Consider the following 13,689-nt stretch of genomic DNA (forward strand, 5'->3'; position numbering starts at 1 on the left):
TGCTTCTTATTCCTAGGGATGAATTTTTGCTGTGTCTCCCAAATTACTCCCAGAAACTCCTGCCATTGCTGTTCTACTGTCTTTCCTGCTAGGCTCATCTCCAAGTCAATTCTGGCCAGCTCCTCCTTCATGCCTCTGTCAACCATCTACAAGGCCCTTTAAATGTTTGCCACTGAACTTCTATTGACATATCCCTTAACCTCATTTGCCAGCTCACTTTAGCTAGCTCTGCTTTGGTGTCCTCATAATTGCCCTTATTTAAGCGTAAAGTGCTAGTCCTCGAGTGACTCAGGAATCACTGGCTTCTTCTTTGCAGTCACAGAGACATTTTTGCTTTGGAATTGAACTGTGCACTATTAACAGAAAATTAACAGCAAATGTTTAAAGAGTAGTATTAATGTATTATAAATTTCATTGGTATCCTTCATACATAGTGAAAGAGAGCATGAGAGTGATAGCATTTTTGCTATGTTTATAATTTCTGTAGGAATGATTACCAGCGCCAAAATACCTGCATTTTAAGCTGATCAAAGTGGACAATGTCAATAACAGGTAAACGAAAAGGTGCTACTTTGCATCCCATTTTAATCATCCCCAAGCTTCAAGTGTGGCATGGGCTGAAGCACAGTAAAGTTTACTTTATGCCACCCAACAATGAACCTTAACTATACTCTTAGAAGTGGCGTCTCTGTGTTAAAAGTATAATAAGTAAAATAAACATAACTATCCAGAAAGATTTTCCGTTACAGCATCCGATTGTTCCTTAAATAAATCCAGCGATTTTTCTTTTATTGCTCTAGGTGCAAATCAATTTTTTGTTCAAAATAATCCTTCCAGGCATCAGCTGTAAATTATTCATTTATTAGTTCAATCCAATATCCTTTATCCTCTTATTGTAAGTCAGTTTAAAATAACTTAACCTTTACCATAGCTTTTTTCTATTGATTCCATCCCTCTACTTGACCACTGTCTCAGACTGAACCAGTCTTTTTACAATGTTACGGATAGGAGGGGTTTAATTTAAACAGCCTTGATTTCTCCTTTCACCACCAGTCCGCAAACAGAAAGGTGTTTTGATTTTGGTTTCCTCCTTTATAAGCGGTGGCATATTTCCAAACACCTCAGTTTTGGTGCAGTCCAATTTCTATTAATAACCCCACAGCAAACTCAAGATAGGGTGAAGTTAGGGGGTTAGTTTATTTGCACCCACTCAAAATGTTGGAGGGGCTGTTGCTACATAGCCCCCATTGCATTCATATAATAAATGAGGGATAGAGAAATAAAGATTTACAGGGCAAAGAGCACTGAGCAAATAACAATTGTTTCATGTGAGTCCAGAGTCTGGAATCAAAGTCCAATGGTATATTCCTTTGCAGAGCTTGGCAGGCTATAAACTGATGCTGGATAATTCACTTTTCCTGTAGAGGTGACTTCCATGATGAGATGGGTATGCAGAGATTAATTAGTTTTGAAGGTGATGGTATAGAAATTCAGAAGTTCCTGTAGAAACAGTGTAGATGAGGGAAGGCATTCAAACCTGGACAGATGCCTTTTTCTGAGCTTCTGCTTGTTAGATGGCAGACTGATTTGCAGTACAGTAAGACAATGTAACTAGTTCTCCCAGCTAGGGGAGGGGTGATGTCACATGACTCCCACCTCTCCACTTTGGCTTTAACTAAGGGTGTATATTCCTTTGTGTGGGTTCCTGAGATTGTTAATGTTTCAACCATTCAACTTTGAAAGAAAGGTGGCAGGGCTCTTTGACCCAGCAGACTAGTTTTTTCTGGTTTATCAAATGTAGATGGCGTTCATATAATTCTGTTTGAATTTGGTCTCTGCAGCCCATAGGGGCCATTAGCATCCCTTCAGAGATAGTGAGGCACAAATTTCTTTGATACTGCCAGATTGGATCCTATTTTTTGAAGGTCACAGCCAGACGTGGCATCAGTCATTTTAAAATGACTTTAAATGTCCAGTTTTTAAATTTTAGGAATGAGTCATGATGATACATCTTTATGTATAATATATATATTTCATACAAATATATTATGAGGTCTTAGCCCTGTTACAGTAACCTCAGTGTCCTACTTGACCTTGAGCTGAGCTTCTAACCCTATATCGTCTCCGTTTCCCACCTCTGGAGCATCACCTAACTTTGCCAATATACTGCCTTCATCACTGCCAGAGCTGACTGTTCTAGCATTATCCTAGTCAGCCTCTAGTCCTCCATACTTTATAAGCTCATTTAAAACTCTTCCACTCATAGCTTAGCTTGCACCAGTTCCTGCTTATCCATTATCCATGCACTTACTAATCTACGTTGACTCACACTAAAACCCCGCCCATGCATCCAATTTAATTTCTCATCATCTTGGTCAAAACCATTCAATGGCCTTGATCCTCCTTATCTCTGTAACCTTCTCAAGTCCTGAAATTCCCCTAGAACTCTCCATTCCCCCAACTTTGACATCTTATGTTTCTATTTCACTTTACCCATCGTTCCATCATTGGCAGTCATGCTTTCAGCCACTTGAAATTCTCTCCTTAAACCTCTCACCGCTCCACCTCCCCTTCCTCTTTTTAGACCCTCCTCAGAAACCCATCTCTTTGCCCTAGCTTTATGATCATGCCAACTATTAGCTCTTTCTTTGGCTTTGCGTTCATTTCTTAGTAGATGCAAGGTTATCTTAGATGCCGGTATCAGACCATGGGTGGAAATTTACGATGGTGGGATTTTACAGTGCCGCCGAAGTCAATGGTGTTTAGAATGCTCGCCGCATTTTACGGCCCATCCCCACCATGACGGGGCCGTAAAATTTCGGCCCATCTCTCAGAATCTTCCTTCAAAACATAAAGGAAATTGAGATACAAATAGCCAGGATCAAATTGAATGGTGGAACAGACTTGAGCAGTTGAGTGGCTTACTCTAATTCTGATGCTCCTACATTAATACATAAAATTCTAGGTTTCTCCAGACTACAAAAATTAGGAATTAGCCTCATGCTTCTCCTCCTGTGTATAAATGTCTTGCTTATGTCTTAGTGGCCAGAAATGGACACAGTACTCTATGAAGGCGTGATCTGATCAGAGGCCTGCCCTTTTACGTTTTTGCTCAGCATTCTATTTGCTATGCTGATCATTGCTCTGCAGCCTTTGGGCATGTTGAATGTTGAGTCAGCTAAGACTTCCCAGACTCTCAAAATTTCAGCTTTGGCTATTTGAACACTGTCCTTGGAGTTCAATTTTCAACTTTTCTTCCTGTTGGCAGCATTTAATACTTATTCATTTTGATTTTCCCTGCTGCTTTGCTGACAGACATGTTTTGTACTTTGTTTATTTTTCTATTTTGCATTTTCTGAGCTGCTTCCAAGAACAACAACTGGCGTTTAGATGACAATATGCTCCAGGGTGTCTCACAAATAAGTGTGAGGAATGCAAAACAGAAGTCAGGGATTAGGAGTGGTGACAAAAAGGTGGAGAGAATGGCAGAGTAGTTCAGACAGGCCGTGTCAAATTGTAGACTCATATGATTGTTGAGCATAATATAAGGGTGAAATGGCAAAAGAAGAATACACCAAGAGCTGGAATCAAAGCAATGGAGCACTTGTGAGAAGATGTAGAATGCAAAGAGATTTCACAGATAACATTACACAAGGATGCAGAAGAATTTAAACACAAAGACATGGGTTCCGTACTGTACAATTTGTAGTCTCTGTGGTTCAAGAGCATGAGGTGATGACCGGGCAGCACTTGATGTGATGACTGGGTAGGACGTGGGTGCAATGACTGGACAGGAATTGATATAGTGGTTTGCCAGGACTTCAAGTGTTGAGATGCCAAACCAAGATTCCCCAAATCAACTGCAAATGTGTCTAAGTTATTGTCTTTGAATACTAATCATTGATATAAATGAGAAACAATAATGGCTGAAAACTGTGCCTTGGGGTATCCAACTCAACATTCCTTCCCTCCCAACATAATTCCTTTTGTAAGTATCCATTAGCCAATTTATTTTCTATTTACCTGAAGCACCGCCACTTTTATAGAATCATGGAATGATGCAACATAGAGGGAGGGGATTTGGTCCATCATGCATGTTGTTTAATTGGTGTATCTATTCAATTAATCTTACTCTCCTGCTCTCTCCCCATAGACCTGCATTTTTTTCCTTTCAAGTATTTGTCCTATTTTTAAAAAGACGCTAATGAATGTTTTCACTACTCTTTCAGACAGTGCATTTCAGATCATAACAATTCACCGTGTAGAAAATGTTTCCTCACGTCGCCTCTGGTTCTCTTGCCAATGAAGTTAAATTGTGTCTTCTGGTTACTGGTCTGTCTGTAACTGGAAACAAATTTTCCTTATGTAGTCCATCAACACCATTCATCATTTTGAATACCTTTATCAAATCACCTCTTAACGTTCTCAGCTATAAGGAAAACAATTCGAGCTATCTCACAACAGCACATAAGCGACGTGCACCTGGCGAGCTGCACTTCGCTCGGGACTTCGAGTTTGTTTGCCTACCTTGCTTTGGATAGCACTCACAGTCATCAGCACCAGGATTCACAGGCAGCACCCACGTCACTTTTAGGGGGCTCATGGGCAGGTCTCCACCTACCAGACCAGCCGTAAGGTGAGGGTGGCTTTTCAACAACTGCAGGGCTAAAGCTTGCTTGAGGAAGGGCGAGAAGTGGCCTCAGGCAAGAGAAGAGGTTGCTGGACGGGGGCTGTATTGGGGAAAGGGTGTATCCCAGGGTGTGTACTGGGGCAAATGTTGATCTGTGAAAGTGGCCTCAAGATGGTGAGGGCTGAGGAGGCAGTCTCCAGGGGAGATGAGGCCAGATGGAGATGTGAGGGTATGTGTGAGAGACTGAGTAGTGATGTCCCTTGAGCTGGTGGTGAGTGAGACACCAGTGAATGTGTGATGGCCTTGTGAGTGTGTGAGTTTAGAGTGATGAGATGCTTGACTTACCCTGGTGGCATGGATGAGATCATTCATCCATTTTCTGTACTGTATGACGGACCTCTTGTTGTGCAGCGTTGGCACTGACCACTTCTGCCACCACCTCCCAAGTTGGAGTGATGAGATTGATGGGCCTCCTGCGGCCAGTGCGGGGGTATTGGACATTGTGGTGTGCCTCCATGGCATCCAGAAGGTATCCCATGGTTGCATCACTGAATTGGGGGGCTGCACTCTTCTTGGCTTTTGGGATCACGTTGCCACCAGAGCAGTCCTGGGCTGCAAGCTTTGGCAACTGTATGTGTGGCATGACCCCAAAAGCCAAGAAGAGTGCAGCCTCCCAATTCAGTGATGCAACCCTGGGATGCCTTCTGGATGTCGTGGAGGCATGCCACGATGTCCTCTACCTCCGTACAGTTTAAATATGGCGCTCAGCTTGAGGAAGCGGCGAGGTAACGGCATGGTGGGCAAATCAGAGGCCATACACTTGTGAGATGTCGTGTTTCCTGTGACTGCATAATTAATGAGGCAGGGTGGGGGCGATTGGGTGCGAAATCCCATCCTTACAACCAGTTGGTAAAATGTCTTTTTTCACATCTGGCAATGCACTTAGTGCAAATCTGGCATGATTCCACCTATAGTTTCAGAAGGATCACCTATTTGAGATAGAGTTGAGGAGGAATTTCATCTCTCAGAGGGTCATGAATCTTGCGAATTCTCTAACCCGCAAAGCTGTGGAGACTGAGCCATTGAATATATTCAAAGGCAGGGGTAGATAGATTCTTGATCCATAGGGGAGTCAAGGGTTATAGGAAACGGGCAGGAAAGTGGAGTTGAGGCCAATGATCAGTAATGATCTTGTTGAATAGCGGAGCAGGCTTGCTCTGGTCCCTATTTCTTTTGTTCTTGTGTTTTTATGCTAACTACTCTATGATGTGGTATTATGTGCTTAACTAGTATCCTTTCATAAGGAACTTTGTCAGATGCCTCTTGGAATCCAGATGCACTGAACTGTAGGGCTATCATCCACTTGGAATGTCACTTCCTTAGAAAAAAATGAAAAGGAATAGAATGATGATTGCGTTTTCAACTACACTTACATATTTATATGCACCCACACACACAAAAGTAGTTGATGTTTCCATTTCATATCAGACCTGCCCACCATCTGTTAGCCGTGCAGATTCATTCTTTTAGACTCATTAGCTGCTTTGGGGTATTACTAGATGACTACCACAAGAATACTCAGAGCATATCTTTATTCTTTCTGTTCAAGTGAAATGATTCCACTTAAATGAATTCAGATGCCTGGTGGTGCTGATATGCAGAGAGACCTGTCACCGAAGATTTTAGTTCAGAGGCACGAGAAGCTATTTTTATTTCCATTTCTTCTTCCCCTGGCCCCGTTTCTGCTGTATCATTCAGAAAATCAAAATTGCCAAGTGCTTGTTGTCATTGCCATCTGGGTCCATTGTTGCCGTCCTTCACTTTGCTTGGGTTCTGCTCAAGTAACAGGAGCAGGAACATTCTTGCCAGACATAAGTCTTTATTTCAAATCTCTTTGTCCTCCTATGCTCTACTTTAACATAACATTCCATTCTAGAGTTTCTTAATGATGTTAATTTGTTCCTGATGACTGTACACAGTGTCAAGTTTATCCGAGTGTAAGTATGTACTCTATTGAAGCCTTTTTTGTTTAAGATAACAATGAAGTTGATAATGCGGGGTATAGTTTTCAAGCAGTGCTGTTCCTGTGCAAGCATTTAATTAGTATACACATGATTGCTTGTCTTTCGCAGTCAAAGTAGAGGAGGTTGTTCCAAGTGTTCTTCAGCATAGTTTTCCAAAACATTACAGCCTATATTTTCTATGTATTCTGGTTCTTGAAGAGGAAAGATAGTCCAGATATCAGGTAGTTCCATATTAACTTTCAGGCTGCTCTGAATTCACAACCCCAATGCAATTATGATAGATATTCTAGGATGCATGGGGCCTCCTGGGGTTGCCCGGTGACAAGAAGGTCTGACATGTTTTGTCTATATTGAGGTAAGTTTTTCTATTTAAAAATGAAGTTATATTTTAATGACTGGACTGTAATGGAGAACATGTTTAAATAAAGTAACCCCAGGTACTTTCTTTTCATCATTTAAATATGGCACGTCTTAGTTTATGGCATGGCTGCACTGAGTCTCCCACCAGTGCTTGCCTGCTGTTGTTGTATCAAGGACTTCATTGTTGAAGCCTAATGAACCAAAAGGATGTGAGACAAGGTGAGGCGAGTGTTGTCCCTCATACTTCAGTCGATGCTGTTGTTAATAGGGAGTTACTCACATCAGTGTTTTGTTTCCAATGATGGGGAGGATTACAAATGCATTCAAATGGCAGCAAGATGGAGAAATGGAAATCAAACTGTGGTTCAATCCCAGCATTGCTTTCACCAACATTTATGTATTTGTCCCTACCCATATCAATGGCACTTTGCCGAGCCACTGCACTCAAATTCACCAAGGGCGGTAATGAATTAAAGTAAGACGCCATTAATGGAAGGCTAACTTTAAGCCAGGAATTGTAGTATTTTTTTCTGGCATAATTATCTGAATGTGATCAGTCAGTGGAAGTAATTGAATATTAAATGACTTTACTACAAGTGGGATAATTACTTTGATGTGAAAGGTTCTATTGCTTTTCTAGCCTTGAAGGATTTTTCTGACAAACAATGTTTAATTGAGCAAGGCAAGATGTAGTTTTGAGTGTGTGATTTCTGGGCAATAAGCCTTCAGCTGTCTCTACGTGGGGATCATGCCTCGTCCACATTCAGAAGCACTTCAGAAGTTAGGGGGAAAATGATTTGAAACAGAATCACTACGGTGCTTAACCAGGAGCCAATTACAAATTGGCATTGACAATGACGTTAACACAAGTTAACTGGCCCGTTCCTTGGCTTGATGCTGGTGTGTGACACAAAGGTAATTTAAGTGAAACAAGAGGGGTTTAACTATCAAATAATTTATCCCACTTCAAAGTATTTTATAGAGTGGATTACATTCAAATTGTAATGGCTTCTGATGTTTTGGCAAATACAGCAGCCAAGATCTGACAAATAGGAATGAGATGAATGAAGAGATAGCAATAGACATTCTGAAGAAGGGGCTTATTTGACTCAAAGCGCTAACACTGTTTCTCTCCCCATTGATGCTGCCAGACCTGCTGAGTATTTCCAGTACTTCCTGTTTCTATTTCAGATTTCTGGCATCAACCGTATTTAGCTTATCTTTCAATGATGGACATTCACCAACCATCCAATTTCTGTGGGCTTTAGCAGAAATACAAATGGGGAGAGATCTGAGTTTTCTTTAGGATTTTGGGAGGAATTGATAGGGTTGGATAGAGAAACTTGTTCTCCTGGCATGGGCGTCTAGCACAAAAAGATAGGAGCCAGGCCTTTAGGAAATACTTCTTCACACTAAAGGTGATGGTCATATGGAAACTCCCTCCCACAAAAAGCAGTAAATACTAGTTTGATCAATAAGTTAAAATCTAAGATTGTTTATACTAGTCAAGGGCATTAAGGAATATGGAGCCAAGGCAAGTGGATGGAGTTAGAATACAGATCATCATGATCAAATTGATTGGCAGAATAGGCTCCAATGACAGAAACAGAAGTACAACATTCAATGTTCCTAAGGGATGTAAAGTGGGATGCCGACTTGCTGTCAGCCTTTTTACACTATCGCACAATGTCAAGGGTCTGGAAACTGCGATGAGCTCACGTTATAATTTGACAGCAACTTCTGGAGTATGCACATGCCCAGTTAAACACAGAAATCCAGAAATTGCTGTCAGTGATACACTGCTCCTCCACAGGGTGTACTGTTACAGTCCTCACCAATAGACTCAACACTGAAATGATTGCAGGGGAGTGAATTTGCTTTACTTACCAATCATTCCACAGTAAAAATGGCCGAAAAAGTTGGGCTGAGTATCCAGGAGCAAGTGATTTTTCAATGGTGTTATAAGTGATGTTTACTGCAGAACAACCTCTCTGACTGCAAAAATAATTTTTTTACAATTGTGGGATCACATTCCCTCAGAAGAAAGTCAGAGATTGAAAATCAATTAAATTAAAATAACTCTGTTTCTTCCTTTTCTGTCTGTTTCTTTAACTGTCTCTGAGTCCTATCTATATTTAGCAATTGTTAATTTACTCTTGGTTGGTCATTTAAATACAATTTCTATTTCCCCTCTTATACTACCTGCTTTAAATTCTATGGGAATTGGTGAAGTTTTTAAATTTCAATTTTAAAAAATTAAACCATTTTTAAAAATTAGTTGAAGATCCCTGCTATTTTTCTGGTCATGCAACAGACCCCTGGAAGATGTTACTGCACTAGCATCCTCGCTGGATGAGTGGAAAGTCCTGCTGACAGGCCAGTTAAAGTATATAGGAAGCTGTCAGAAAAGTGAATAGTGAGCACTGTCCCTTCACTGCTGAGGGAAAAATACAAGCCATGATCTCCCTCAATATCTCCTCCTCCTGCAATCCACAGGTTTTTGAAACATAAGCCATTGTTGTCATTTCACTTTAGTTTTAGTCTGGGTGCTATCCTGCATTGTGAGCCTTGGCCTTTCATTTCTGTTTTTCAAGGTAGGAGAAAACTCTTTAAATGTAGTTCCCAAACTTGCACTCATTTCTATTCTACCATCACAGTATAATAGGTGGAGATAGCTAACAAACTAAATATATGTGCACCTTTCATGGAAAATAGAAAGCAAAAATGAAAGACTTGCATTTAGGTAGCATCTTTCATAACCATCATATATTCCATAGTGCTTTGCAGTCAGTGAAGTACCTTTAAAGAATAGCCATTGGCGCAGTGTAGGAAACTGTAGGAAACAGTGTAGCCAATTTGCACATAGCAAGCTCCTACAAATAACAATGCGAAAACGATCGGCTAACCTGTTTTGTGATATTGATTAATAGATAATTATTGGTCAGAGCATTGGGGATAACTCCCCTCTTGTTCTTCAAAATAAAGCTATGAGATCATTTACATTCACTTGAGAGGGTCTCATCCTGACTTGGAACTATATCATGGTTTCTTCACTGTCGTTGGGTCAAAATCCTGGAACTTCCCTCTCAACAGCACTGTGGGTGTACCTACACCAACATGGACTGTAGCTGTTCAAGAAGGCAGCTCACTACCACCAATTAGGGATGGGCAACCAATGCTGGCCTATCCAGCGATGCCCACATCCCCTAAATGAATTTTTTAAAAATCTGAATGACAGCACCTCCAGCAGTGAGGCACTCCCTCACTACTACAATTGAATGTTAGCTGAAATTTTGGAGCCCAAGTCCTGGAATGGGACTTGATCCAACAACCTCCTGACTCAGAGGCAAGAGTGCTACCAATTGAGCCATAGCTGACATAAATTACTCTTCAGCATTTTAATATTTACCAGTTACACAAAATACCATTTTGATTCAATTGTATTCATTTCTATGAAACGTACTCAATATTTGTCCTGAAAATATCACCATCAGGTCCATTATATAGAAACACACTTCAAAATGTATTAGAATTCATTCAAAATGTTGGAACAATAATTAGTACACTGGGCGAGTAAAGGCTGATGCATGGAAAATTATATTCATGGGAATCTTCTGGCTTTTACAATTTCTGAAATATTTTCAGCCAGAGTAATTATAAGCACACTGCAACCATGGCAGAATTCATTTGCCCATTTTTTCTCACAGACATTACACAGACTAATTACACCCGAACCACACGAGAAATAGTGCTCAGTTTGCATCCTTGGACAGTAAGTAAAATGTGAAATCTTGAGTGAGATTTTCTATATTATAATATACCTGTTTCCCTCATCTTCAGGTCCTCCCTTTCATGGCTTCACAACTCTGCCACACAGGATGACCTTTCCCTGAGTTCTGGGAACAGAATTGTGTGACAAACCTCAAAAAGGGAATGCAAGGAAATATAGATTGGATCACCTGAGTTCCCTTCCTCCCTGTGGCCAGTAAGTTGTTTGACACATCCCTGTCATGATTCAGATTGGATAGCAGGGATCTATCAATGCAAAATGTATGCCCTGTCATCCCATATCACAGCTGTTGAAACACTAATATATTTTGACAAAGATGTACCCACTTGTATGAGCTTTTAACCGAACTACTATGTGGAAATTGTAATGAAAGGGAGAGTGACACACATCAAAGAGACCATCAGCTGTCACTCCTGAGTATTCTGATGGTATTTGAAAGTCAGAAAAATTGGCAGGTATCACCAATAATGGAAACACTCACCTTTACATTACAGACTCAGTGGCCAAGTCCACCTTATACTTAAAACGTTTTTCTTGACCACCACCAACAATAAGGGCAGGATTTTCCAGTCAGCCTCCAGTTTCTCAATATATCAGGCAGCAGCGGTTCAATCCCCAGCAGTTAGCTGAGGTGCCAGCGCTCCAAACAGGCTTAGGTGCCCTCCCTGACTGCCTGGGTTTGAGTGCAGCCAAAGGTCGCCCTCCCTCCCCCGCTCCTGCTCCACTCATAGTGCTGGCCTGGCTGATTTTCGTATTTTGAAATAACATTTTTGGCTGCTGAGAGGGCACCTTCATGCTGAAGTGCTCTCTCAGTTGCTTACCCTTTACTACAGTCAGCTGTTCCTCTGAAGCTCAAAGGCCTCTGATTGGCCCTCCAGTTTTGAGAGCCAGCCTGTCGCCCTTAATTGGACAGGGAGCCTGCCTCCATGCTCATTAAGGGGGCGGCCCAGTCAAAATTCCGATGGGTGATTGTTACCCTTCCCCCCCCAGGAATGGGGTTCAGAACCCAGAAACAGTCCCAGCTCCATTTTCTGCCCCAAAGCGAAAATTCAACCCTTAATCTCCTACTCCAAAGAGACTAAGCTCTTTTTCCCTACCTTCCCCCAGAAATTAGTGAAGTGGAGCTAAAAGAAAACCTCTGTAATTTTAAATCCTAAGCAGGGGTCGTAGCATTTATGTTCCAAAATTCTTGTTTCCAAAATATAAGAATTTAAGAAATAGGAGTAGGCATAGGCCATTTGGTCCCTCGAGCCTGTCCTGCCATTCACCAAGATCATGTCTGATCTGGTTGTGGCCTTAACTCCACTTTCCTGTCTCCCACCCCCCATAACCTTCGACTCCCTCGCCAATCAAAGACCTGTCTAACACAGCTTTGAATATATTCACTGACCCAGCCTCCATTGCCCTCTGGAAGAGAATTCTAAATACTAATGACTTTTTGATAGAAGAGAGTCCTTCTCATCTCTGTCTTAAATGGGAGATCCCTTATTATTAAATGGTCTCCCCTAGTTCTAGATTCCCCCATGAGAGGAAACGTCCTGATATCATCTACCATGTCAAGCTCACCTTCCATTCTTCTAAATTCCAATGGGTACAGGCCCAATCTGCTCTGCCCTTCCTCATATGACTACCCCCTCAACCCAGGAATAAGCCTAATGAACTTTCTCTGAACTGTTTCCAATGCAAGTATGTCCCTCTTTAAGTAAGGTGATGTAAACTGTACACAGTACCCATGGTGTGGTCTCATCAATGCCCTGTACAGTTGTAGTAAGACTGCCCTACTTTCATTCTCCATCTGCCTTACAATAAAGGGTAACATTCCATTTGCTTTCCTAATTACTTGCTGTACCTGCATGTTGACTTTTTGAGATTCATCTACATAGGTACCTAGGTTCCTTTGTACTGCACCATTCTGTAGTCTTGCTCCATTTAAAATAATATTCCGCTTTTCTATTCTTCCTGTCAAAATGGACAACCTCAAAGTTTCGCACATCATACTCTATCTGCAAGTGTTTTTGCCCGCTCACTTAACCTATCCAAACCCCTTTGCAGACACTTTGTATCCTCCTCACACCTTGTTTTCCTACCTATTTTTGTATTGTCAGCAAATTTGGCTACAATACAGTCGGTCCCTTCATCCAAGTTATTAATATAGATCATGAATGTTTGAGGTCCCAGCACTGATCCTGAGCCACTTCACTAGTATGAGCTTGGCATTTGAAAATGATCCATTTCTCCTGACTTGGTTTCCTGTTAGTTAGCCCATTCTCCAAGTATGCAAGTATATCACATCCAACACCATAAGCTTTTATCTTTATGTAGTACCTTATGGAATGCCTTTTGGAAATCCAAATACACTACATCTGCTGGTTCCCCTTTATCTACCCTGCTTGATACATCCTCAAAGGAATCTAATAAATGTGTCAAGCATGATTTCCCTTTCTTGAAACCATTTTGACTCTGCCTGATTGTATTAGGATTTTCTAAATGTCCTACTTTGTCTTTAGTAATGGATTCCAGCTTTTTTCCCCAATGTTAGACCTTAGATTAACTGATGTATAGCTTTCTGCTTTCTGACTATGCAGAGATGGAGTTGCTCTTTTGTTCATAAAGGCTCTTTGGAGGATCTGGAATTCAATAATGAATATGACCTCCATTGAATACCGTGGAACACTATGTTGAGTATTCAAATCCCTCATCACATATATTCTCTATAGAAAAAATATAGAATATAGTCAACCTAATCTTTTTAACAAAGGCTACTACCAAAAGGAGTTAACAGCTAAGGGCCTCAAATAACCTTGCAATCTTCATTAGTTTCATGGAGTAGATATTTGCTGTATGTTTCTGATGTACATTGATATACACAAATAAGGACTAGCGAT

General features: G+C 41.1%; 1 protein-coding gene across 1 annotated transcript in view; it reads left to right on the forward strand.

The window, feature by feature from the left end:
• Window positions 1–10,875: 10,875 nt before the first annotated feature.
• lingo2 (leucine rich repeat and Ig domain containing 2) overlaps window positions 10,876–13,689 on the forward strand; it is a 262,000-nt gene continuing 259,186 nt past the window's right edge. The window contains exon 1 of the mRNA XM_041186409.1: window positions 10,876–10,999. The gene's annotated coding sequence lies outside the window, so the exon portion shown is untranslated. The remainder of the gene's footprint in view (window positions 11,000–13,689) is intronic.

The sequence above is a fragment of the Carcharodon carcharias genome, chromosome 4 (genome assembly GCF_017639515.1).
Source record: "Carcharodon carcharias isolate sCarCar2 chromosome 4, sCarCar2.pri, whole genome shotgun sequence".
In the NCBI taxonomy this organism is placed as follows: domain Eukaryota; kingdom Metazoa; phylum Chordata; class Chondrichthyes; order Lamniformes; family Lamnidae; genus Carcharodon; species Carcharodon carcharias.